The following is an 11,544-nucleotide window of genomic DNA, read 5'->3' as shown; positions in this document are numbered from 1 at the left end:
GCGTCCGGGCATGCCCGCTATCGCCTTTCCAGGGCACGCCCAGAGCGTCCGGGCATGCCCGCTATCGCCTTTCCAGGGCTCGCCCAGAGCGTCCGGGCATGCCCGCTATCGCCTTTCCAGTGCTCGCCCAGAGCGCCCGGGCACGCCCAGCCTCGACTTGCCAGGCCGCAGCCAAACACGCCCCGGGCAGGTCCAGACTCGCCTTTCCAAGGCTCGCCCTTGATACCCGGGCATGCCCGGTATAGCTTTTGCCGGGCAAACTTCCCGACATAAATGTGTATATATATTGTTGCCCGAAAAACGGGCTTGTTAGAATACCTGAGCTGTTTTGTTTCAATAAAGCAACTCGGACGAATTCCGTCTTTGGTCGCGTCAATTCTTTCGACTCGCGTTGGAGCGCAATTCCTTCATTGGTGACCTACCGACATGGATACGGCAGTGACGCTTAAACTGCCTACCTTCTGGGAGACTCACGCGGCTGTTTGGTTCGCCCAGGCGGACTCCCAGTTCGCCCTGCGAGGCATCACCGCGGACGACACCCGCTTCCACCATGTTGTGGCGGCGCTCGGTTCCGCCACCGCGGCCCGCGCCTTGAGCCTCCTCCAGCACCCGCCAGCTGCTGACAAATTGACAAATACGACGCGCTGAAGACGCTCCTCCTCGGCGCTTTCGCCCTCTCACCGGCAGCACGCGCACGGCGCCTGCTTGACCTGCCCGAGCTCGGCGACACGCGCCCGTCCGAGCGCATGGACTATATGCTCTCGTTGCTCGGCGAGCACTCTCCGGCATTCCTGTTCCGGGAGCTGTTCCTCGTCAGCTGCCTAACCCGGTACGCCTCGCCCTGGCTGGCACGTTGATCACGGATTCCCGCGCCCTCGCCAGGGAAGCCGATAAGATCTCCTCGGAGGGCCAGCACATCGGCGCGGTTACCTGGAGCCCGCCGCCATCCGAGGCGACGCCCACGACGCCCGAGCGCCCTGCGCGGTTGGAGGCCGAACTGCCGGTGCAACTGGCGGCCGCCACGCCGCACCGCCCGCTTCCGACACGACGGCCGGGGCCTCCACCTGACCGGGCGTGGTGTTATTACCACGCCAGGTTCGGACACAAGGCTCGGACGTGCCGGCCCCCGTGCACTTTCGGCAGGTCGGGAAACGGCCGGGCCGGCGTTCATTCCCAGCCATGAGCGCCGGCCACTCGGGCAACTTGCTGTTTATTCGGGACAAAGCGTCTGGACGGCGTTTCCTGTGCGACACCGGCGCCCAACTGAGCGTCATACCTGCCTCCGAGCAGGACAGGCTGGACGCAGTTTGCGGCCCCTCTTTGGTCGCTGCTAATGGCTCGGCCATACGCACTTTCGGCCCACGCGTCGTCACCCTCTGCTTCGGCAGCCAGCGCTTTCAATGGACTTTTGTTACCGCCAGCGTCCCCGTGGCTTTGCTGGGCGCCAACTTCCTCTGCGCGCACGGGCTGCTGGTCGACGTCAAACGACGTCGCCTTGTCCACGCCGAGACCTTCAGCTCCCTGGCGTGCACAATGAGCAGCTCCGCGCCGACCGAACTGGCGTGCGCCCTCCCGGCAACGAACGAGTTCGCTCGCCTGCTCGTGGAATTCCCGGCCCTCACGCGGCCGACGTTTTCGGCCGTCGCGGTGCGGCACGGGATCGAGCACCACATACCCACTACGGGCCCGCCGGTCTACGCCAGGGCCCGCCGCCTCGACCCAGCCAAGCTCGCCGTGGCAAAGGCCGAATTCGACGCGTTGGAGCACCTCGGCATCGTGCGGCGCTCCGATAGCGCGTGGGCCTCGCCACTGCACATCGTGCCAAAGCCGGAGGGTGGATGGCGCCCGTGTGGCGACTACCGCCGTCTCAATGACGCTACCACCCCCGACAGGTACCCGATCCCGCATATTCAGGACTTTTCCGCCCGTTTGGCGGGACGGGTCATCTTTTCGAAAATTGACCTGATACGGGGCTACCACCAGGTACCTGTCCGGGCGGCCGACGTCCCGAAGACGGCCATCATCACGCCGTTCGGCCTGTTCGAATTTTTGCGGATGCCGTTTGGCCTCAAGAACGCGGCCCAGGCGTTCCAGCGCTTGATGGACGGCGTGCTGCGCGACCTGCCGTTTCTTTTCGTCTATCTGGACGACATCCTCGTCGCCAGCACGTCCCGCGCCGAGCACCTCCTCCACCTCCGAACACTGTTCGGTCGCCTCAGCGAGCACGGCTTAATTGTCAACCCGGTCAAATGCCACTTCGGCGCGACGACCGTTGACTTTTTGGGCCACCGCATCACCAAGACCGGGGCCGTGCCGCTGCCGACCAAGGTCGAGGCCATCACCACGTTCCCGCGTCCCCGTTCCATCAAGGCCCTCCAAGAGTTCCTCGGCATGGTGAATTTTTATCACCGATTCGTGCCCCGCGCTGCTCAGCTCATGCGGCCCCTTTACGAGGCCCTCCGGGGCAAGCCGGCCAAGCATGACATTGTTTGGTCCGCGGCCATGGACGCGGCCTTCGCCAGTGCCAAACGGGCCCTCGCCGACGCAACGCTGCTGGCTCACCCGGTGCTCAACGCGCCCATCGCCCTCACTACGGACGCCTCCAACTACGCGGTGGGTGCCGTCCATGAGCAATGGGTGGACGGGGTTTGGCAGCCACTCGCTTTTTTCAGCCGGCAACTCCGGCCGAACGAGTTAAACTACAGCACGTTCGACCGCGAGCTGCTCGGGCTATTCCTGGCCGTTCGCCATTTCCGACACCTCCTGGAGGGCCGCCCGTTCACGGCTTTCGTCGACCACAAGCCGTTGGTCTACGCAATGGCTAAGGTCACGGAGCCGTGGTCGGCCCGCCAGCAGCGCCACCTCTCCGCCGTGTCGGAGTTCACCACGGACATCCAGCACGTCGCCGGCAAAGACAACGCCGTGGCCGACTGCCTTTCGCGGGCCAGCGCGAACGCGGTCCACCTCGGCGTGGACTTCACGCTCATGGCGGCCGACCAGACCACCGACGCCTCGGTGCCGGCACTCCGCGTGGCGGACACGGGCCTCCGCCTGGCCGACATCCCCTTCGCGGGCACCGTCCTGCTCTGCGACGTCTCCCAGGGCCAGCCTCGCCCCATCGTGCCCGTTTCCTGGCAGTGCCGCATCTTCGCCTCCATCCACGGCCTTTCTCACCCGGGCCGGAAAGCTTCTCAGAAGCTGGTGTCGGCGCGTTTCGTCTGGCACGGCCTTCGACGAAACATCCGCGACTGGGTCAACGCCTGCACGGCCTGCCAGCGAGCCAAGGTCCACCGCCACACCCAGGCCCCGCTGGCACCTTTCGCCGTGCCTGAACGGCGTTTCGACCACGTCCACGTGGACCTGGTGGGTCCCCTGCCCCCCTCGCGGGGGTTCACCCACCTGCTCACCATGGTGGACAGGACCACCAGGTGGCCGGAGGCCGTGCCCCTCACCTCCACCACCACCGCCGACGTGGCGCAGGCGTTCATCGCCACCTGAGTCGCGCGCTTCGGCGCACCAGCGGACATCTCGTCCGACCGCGGCCCACAGTTCACGTCTGAGCTTTGGGGCGCGGTCGCCCGTTCGTTGGGGGTCACGCTGCACCGCACCACGGCCTACCACCCCCAAGCCAATGGGTTGTGCGAGCGGTTTCACTGCTCCATGAAGGCCGCACTCATGGCCGGCCTTCAGGACGACGGTTGGGCCGACCGGCTGCCGTGGGTCCTTTTGGGCCTTCGCACGGCCCCCAAGGAAGACCTCCAGGCGTCCGCCGCCGAGCTCGTCTACGGCCAGCCACTCCGCGTCCCGGGCGAATTCGTGCCTGACGCTACCAGTCCCTGGTCCGCCGCTCGCCAGCGCTCGGACCTCCAGGAGGCCGCCCGACGATTTGCCCCCGTGCCGACGTCCCGCCACGGTGGCCCCCAGTCCTACGTCCCCCCCGGCGCTTCGCACAGCGGAGTACGTCTTTGTGCGTCATGACGCGCACCGGGGGCCACTCCGGCCGCCGTACGACGGGCCCTTCCGGGTCCTGCGACGGGGCGACAAGTCTTTCATCGTCGACTTCGGCGGCCGGCCGGACCGGATTTCTGTGGACCGCCTCAAACCGGCGCACATGGACGTCGACCGACCACCACGGTTGGCCCTTCCTCCGCGGCGAGGCCGCCCCCTGTCCACAGTTCCCCCCGCTCGACCACCCACCACCACGTCAGACCCCTCCCCACGACCCTCCAGGGGTCGCTTCGGCTGGGTCATCCGGACCCCCCTTAAATTGACCCTGCCGGTGCAGGTCGATTCTGGAGGGGCATGTGTAGCGGTTACCGCTGGATGTACATAATCGCCTTGCACCGGCCAGAACACGGCCAGACGCGCCTCTCCCGGGCATGCCCGGACTCACTGTTCCCGGGCACGCCCGAACCTCCCGGGCACGCCCGGTCTCGTCTTTCCCGGGCATGCCCGCTCTCGCCTTTCCAGGGCTCGCCCAGAGCGTCCGGGCATGCCCGCTATCGCCTTTCCATGGCTCGCCCAGAGCGTCCGGGCATGCCCGCTATCGCCTTTCCAGGGCACGCCCAGAGCGTCCGGGCATGCCCGCTATCGCCTTTCCAGGGCTCGCCCAGAGCGTCCGGGCATGCCCGCTATCGCCTTTCCAGTGCTCACCCAGAGCGCCCGGGCACGCCCAGCCTCGACTTGCCAGGCCGCAGCCAAACACGCCCGGGCAGGTCCAGACTCGCCTTTCCAAGGCTCGCCCTTGATACCCGGGCATGCCCGGTATAGCTTTTGCCGGGCAAACTTCCCGACATAAATGTGTATATATATTGTTGCCCGAAAAACGGGCTTGTTAGAATACCTGAGCTGTTTTGTTTCAATAAAGCAACTCGGACGAATTCCGTCTTTGGTCGCGTCAATTCTTTCGACTCGCGTTGGAGCGCAGTTCCTTTATATATATATATATATATATATATATATATATATATATATATATATATATATATATATATATATATATATATATACATACATACATACATACATATACATATACCCTGCAAAAAAAGAAACGCAAAACTGCAAAAAAAGAAACGCAAAAGTGATTTTAGATGTATATTTTATATATCATCTATCTATAATTCCATTAATCTCTGTGTGTATGTGTGTATGTGTGTATGTGTGTATGTGTGTATGTTTGTCTGTGACCGCTGTTTCTCGACAACCACGGGTCCGATATACTTTAAACTTGCCAGGTATATTGCTGGGGACCCGAGGATGTGCCTTTTCAAGGTTTCATATTAATCGGACAATTACTTACCGAGCTATGTCCAAAAAACGATTCAACCAATCAGAGAGCAGCGAGCTATCGCGTATGCCGAACGTGGCGAACACACTCTGCCTCGGACGGCACATTTGAGAGCGTATTCATTTATTTCACGTTGGAAAACTATGTTGCCGTTAAACTATGTTTTAAAACTAATTAAAACTACTATCTATAATTCCACGGGTCCGATAAAAAACACCGTACTCGCAAGCCGTTCGCTTTGGACCAAACCATTTCATGTAAATAGAGGGGGGGGGATTGTCACCACTCGCAAGCCGTTCGCTTTGGACCAAACCATTTCATGTAAATAGAGGGGGGGGGGGTATAATTTTAGATATATATATAGTACGGGCATGCCCTAGTATAAATAATCAACAGACGGTAATCGATTGTTCCAAATTGGCAAACATCATTCTCATTGACCCAGGTTTCATATGGCACACCTGGAACAGTAGATTTTCAAGGTGAAGGTCATCTGTGCTCAATATCTTGTATGGCCACCATTGGAGTCCAAAACTGACTGGCATCGTCGTCCCATGGAAGCAATCAGATCCCGAATTTGGGCCTGGTGAATGTTCACCCACTCTGCCTGCAGTGCTTGTGCTAACTGTCGGAGGTTCTGTGGTTGTTGCTGACGTGCTCGCAGTCGTTGATCCAGTGCATCCCATAAATGTTCTATTGGGTTTAAATCTGGATACCTGGAGGGCCATGGCAGGACCTGGATGTTGCGATTCCTCAAAAAGGCCGTTGTCAGTCTTGCCGTGTGAGGTCGGGCGTTGTCTTGTTGGAAAATGACGTTCGCTTGTTGCATAATGGGAAGGACGTGTGGCCGAAGAATCTCATCCGTGAGTCGTGGCATGTTTTCGCTGTTCACTTGCTGTAAGATTGTGATGGCATGCAAATGAAAACCCAACGTTTTTATAGCCCCACAAGTGATGTTGCACGTGCATGACATGTTGGTGTGTTTCGGCGCCAGGCTCTCACCTGGTTGTGTTTTTGCGATTGTTCAATCTTTTCGCCAAATTTCTGCAGTACCTCATTCTTTCCACACAAATCAATCCCAATCCATGCAGAAATGACCGATTCATTTTTGGTATGAATTTTGTATGGATATCGGCAACACTCTGTCAGATATTTACGATTTTACTACTTTTGCGTTTCTTTTTTTGCAGGGTATATACACACAGTCACGTGAAAAAGTAAGTACACCCCATGTAAAGTTTTGACTTTTTCAACATATTTCAACATACACCTAATTGATCTTCATTTAAACAATATTGATAGATAAAGGTGATATAATATAACAAATATCATGAAACATTTACATTTTGTAGTCCATTGTATAATTTAAATAAACACAAATGCAAATTTCGCATGTGGAAAAAGTAAGTACACCCTTGGCTCTAATAGGTGGTATTGCCCCCTTTGGCAGAAACAACCTCAAGTAGGCGTTTCTTATAACTGTCTACCATTCTCTGACATCGAGTGGGAGAAATTTTTGCCCACTCCTCCATGCAGAATTCTTTCAGCTGTGCGATGTTTGAGGGGTTTCTGGCATGCACAGCTCGTTTCAAATCCACCCACAACATTTCGATGGGATTTAGATCCGGGCTTTGACTTGGCCATTCCAGAACCCTCCATTTCTTTCTATTCAGCCATTCCTTGGTGGATTTACTGGTATGTTTAGAGTCATTGTCATGTTGCAAGGTCCACCTTCGGTTGAGCTTCAACTTTCCGACAGATGGCCTCACATTATCCTCAAGCACCCTCTGGTACAATGAAGAATTCATAGTGGATTCTATGATGGTGAGCTGCCCAGGCCCTGATGCAGCAAAGCTGCCCCAAACCATAATATTTCCACCACCATGCTTTACAGTTGGTATCAGGTTCTTGTGGTCAAATGCTGTCTTTGGTTTTCGCCAAAAATGTCTTCTGGTACTGTGGCCAAATAGCTCTACCTTTTACTCATCTGTCCAGAGCACATTGCTCCAGAAGTGCTGGTCTTTGCCTAGGTGTTCATTGGCAAACTTTAGTCTTGCCGTGATGTTCTTTCTGGACAGCAAAGGTTTCCTCCTGGCACACCTCCCATGTAGATCAAATTTGTGCAGCCTCTTTGTAATGGTAGACTCGTGCAGTTTTACATCAACAGTGGCAAGAGCTACCTGTAGGTCCCGTGATGACATTCTGGGGTTCTTCGAGACTTCTTTCAGCATCTTGCGGTCTGCTCTCGGGCTGAACTTGCTGGGGCGGCCTGGCCTGAACAAGTTGGCAGTTGTTTGGAATCTTCTCCACTTGTAGATGATCTTCCATACAGTCGATTGATTGATTTCAAATGTTTGGAGATCTTTTTGAATCCCTTCCCATACTCGTAGGCATCTGGAACCTTCTTTCTGAAGGCCCCAGAGAGCTCTTTTGATCTGGGCATCATGATGCCGCACACTTCAACAACAAAGAGCAAACCAAACGAAATGTCTGAGGTTTAAATAAGACAGGTTCCGCCAAGATCCTCTCTAACGATGTTCTAATCATTTGCACCTGAGCTGGTGCACCTCATTCTAATTTTAGGTATTTGAAGTAGTGATAAATGTGGGGGTGTACTTACTTTTTCCACATGCGAAATTTGCATTTATGTTTATTTAAATTATACAATGGACTACAAAATGTAAATGTTTCATGATATTTGTTATATTATATCACCTTTATCTATCAATATTGTTGAAATGAAGATCAAATAGCTGTATGTTGAAATATGTTGAAAAAGTTAAAATTTTACATGGGGTGTACTTACTTTTTCACATGACTGTATATATATATATACTGAAACGCAAAAGAAACTTACCACCTTTGAAACCTTTAAATATCAACAATAACACTGCGTGTAGTAAATGTGTGAACTTATTTGTGGACAATAGTGTCCTCGCTGTCAGACAAAACGGTCACGGATGGTCACTTGAACCTTCAATGGTCACTTCATAGCACAGCTGTTGAACAGCCGTTTTGAATGTCAGTGATTAGCCAAGGGGTACGGGATGATTTTAATGAGCTGCACGTGATGTCTTGATATTGGATTTTAAAAGGCCAGTGCAAAATGGGCATTTTGACCGAAACATTTCACCATTTTGACCATTTTGACCAACTTCAAAAAGACCGAAAATGCAAAAGAAACTTACCACTTGTTTGAAATGTAATAAAATTGTAACAGTTCAAAATAAAACAAACCAACAATTGCTAATTGAAACATTGGCATTTTATTGATGACATGTCAAGTTTTTGACCAAGATACACCATCTCATCAGTTTGTTCTACAGTACAGAACAGCACAGGGTGCAATGTCAGTCCCCTTTCAATAGCGTGTATGGCCACCATTGTTTTGGATACAGGCAGTGCATCGTCGGCGTATACTGCCTACCAGTCTTTGGATGGATTGCTGCTGGATTCTGTCCCACTCAGTCCTCAATGTCTGAAGCAGCTCTGCCCGTGTCCTGGCCCTGCCAACTACGCGTCTCCTAAGCTCATCCCACAGGTGCTCTATGGGATTCAGGTCAGGGGAGAGCGCAGGCCACTGCATGGTGTTGATGTTCTCGCCTTGGAGAAATGCAGTGGTAAAGCGAGCAGCATGGGGACGAGCGTTGTCATGCTGAAAGGTTCTCAGTTCTGGGTGGTCTAGCAGGAATGGCAGCAGATGAGGTCGCAGGATGTTATCCACATACCGCTGGGCGTTAAGATTCCCATCCACAACCACCAGTGGCGTCCTGTACCGGCCTGATATGGCTGCCCACACCATCACACTTGGGCCACCCCACCTGTTGGCTTGACGCACGCAACAATCGGCATATCGCTCGCCAGTTCTTCTCCAGACACGCTCACGCCCATCAGGACTGTCCACACAGAACCTTGACTCTTCGCTGAAAGCGACCTCGTTCCACTGCGCCAAGGTCCACCGCTGATGCTGCTGGCACCATCTCTGACGGTTGCGGCGATGGGCAACCGTCATCACGGGGCCTCTGTATGGTCTTCTGGCAGTCAGACCATAGTCATGCAGTCGTCTTCGTGCAGTATCATTGGAGATCCGTGGGTTTGCACGCCCCGGAGTTTCTGCCGCAGTGCGGGATGCTGGACGGAATCGATCCCGCAGGTGACTTCGGACCATCTGCCTGTCCTGCCTTGCAGTGGTGACTCTTGGCCTCCCTGATCGAGGTCTGTCATCTGCAGAGTTGTGGAGGGTGTCTCTGTCCACCAGGGCCGATATCGTCTGGTGTGAACAGCCAAGGCGACGTGCCACCTCACGGTAGTTCAGTCCGCCTTGCAGCATGCCCAGGGCACGCTGCCGTTGATCCCTTGACAATCGTGGCATGTTGATTGAAATGCCAATTTTGCACTGGCCTTTTTAAAGCCAATATCAAGACATCACGTGCAGCTCATTAAAATCATCCCGTACCCCTTGGCTAATCACTGACAGTCAAAACGGCTGTTCAACAGCTGTGCTATGAAGTGACCATTGAAGGTTCAAGTGACCATCCATGACCGTTTTATCTGACAGTGAGGACACTATTGTACACAAATAAGTTCACACATTTACTATACGCAGTGTTATTGTTGATATTTAAAGGTTTCAAAGGTGGTAAGTTTCTTTTGTGTTTTCGGTCTTTTTGAAGTTGGTCAAAATGGTCAAATTTTTCGGTCAAAATGCCCATTTTGCACTGGCCTTTTTAAAGCCAACATCAAGACATCACGTGCAGCTCATTAAAATCATCCCGTACCCCTTGGCTAATCACTGACAGTCAAAACGGCTGTTCAACAGCTGTGCTATGAAGTGACCATTGAAGGTTCAAGTGACCATCCGTGACTGTTTTGTCTGTAAGTGAGGACACTATTGTCCACAAATAAGTTCACACATTTACTACATGCAGTGTTATTGTTGATATTTAAAGGTTTCAAAGGTGGTAAGTTTCTTTTGCGTTTCAGTATATATCTATTTATATAAAACACAGTTTGTGTGTGTGTGTGTGTGTGTGTGTGTGTGTGTAATGTTACTGATAGATTCCTAAACGGAGAGGCTCACGTGCTTGATATTTGGCATAGACATGGCCATTGAGCCTGGGAAGAACATGGCCTACCTCAAAATATTTGATGATCCATATTTTTTATTCATATTTACCTCAGCGCATTTCAGTGAGAAATATTATACACGGAATCTGAGCAGGTGGCAGAGCAGTACGCTGATTCGCTCAGAGCGATCACGTGATGTTCCTTGCCGCCATAAACTCACAGTTACGCGTTCGCATGTAATTCACACGTTCAAAACAAACGAGATCCGCAAAGCGAGTTGGTCGAGTTGTGCTAACCAAGATGGCGACACGGCGACTTCACTTTTCACGGAGTATGAGCGTTCTATATATTTTCAATTCAGTGCACCCGACTCGCTCACGTACTTGATTTGTGGCATAGACATGGCCATTGGGCCTTCACGGTGTAATTTGTGTGAGGCTTTTGACCGAGTGAGCTTGAGTCGAGAGGGCGAATGTACGGGTTGGGAATGTACGGGTCTCCCTTCCCCCGCCCGGCAACGCCGGTACTGGAGGGCGTCACAGGATCAGTGAGTCTCCAAAATCCGCTTTGTGCTGTTGCGAAGATGCAGGACGATGTCGCGATTGTTGTGCTGCTCTCCGACCATGAGAACTGCAACGTCATTGTTGACTGGCCCTCCTCTTCCCTCCCCCATTCCCCCTCCCCCCTCCCCTCCCCCTCCCTTCCCCCTCCACCCTACCCCCTCCCCTTCCCTTTTCCCCCTCCCCCTCCTTTCCCCCCCTCCCTTTTCCCCCTCCCCTCCCTATTCCCCCTCCCACTCCCTTTTCCCCCTCCCCTCCCTATTCCCCCTCCCCCTCCCTTTTCCCCCTCCCCCTTCCCCTCCCCCCTCGCCCTCCCCCAACCCCTCCCCATCCCCCAACCCCTCCCCCTCCCCCATTCCCTCCCCCCTCCCCTCCCCCTCCCCCTCCCACCCCCTCCCCTCCCATCCCTCCCCCTACCCCTCCCACCCCTCTCACCCTCCCATCCCTCCCCCTACCCCTCCCCCCTCTCCTCCCCTGCCCCTCCCATCCCCCCTCCCCCTCCCCCCCTCCCCTCCCCCCTCTTCTCCCCTCCCCCCCCACTTCTCCCCTCCCCCCCCTCTTCTTCCCTCCCCCCCTCTCCTCCCCTCCCACCCATTCCCCTCCCCTCCCCTTCCCCCTTCCCTCCCC

The sequence above is a fragment of the Myxine glutinosa genome, chromosome 8 (genome assembly GCF_964187855.1).
Source record: "Myxine glutinosa chromosome 8, kmMyxGlut1.1, whole genome shotgun sequence".
In the NCBI taxonomy this organism is placed as follows: Eukaryota; Metazoa; Chordata; class Myxini; order Myxiniformes; family Myxinidae; genus Myxine; species Myxine glutinosa.
Note: the sequence above shows the minus strand (reverse complement) of the source record.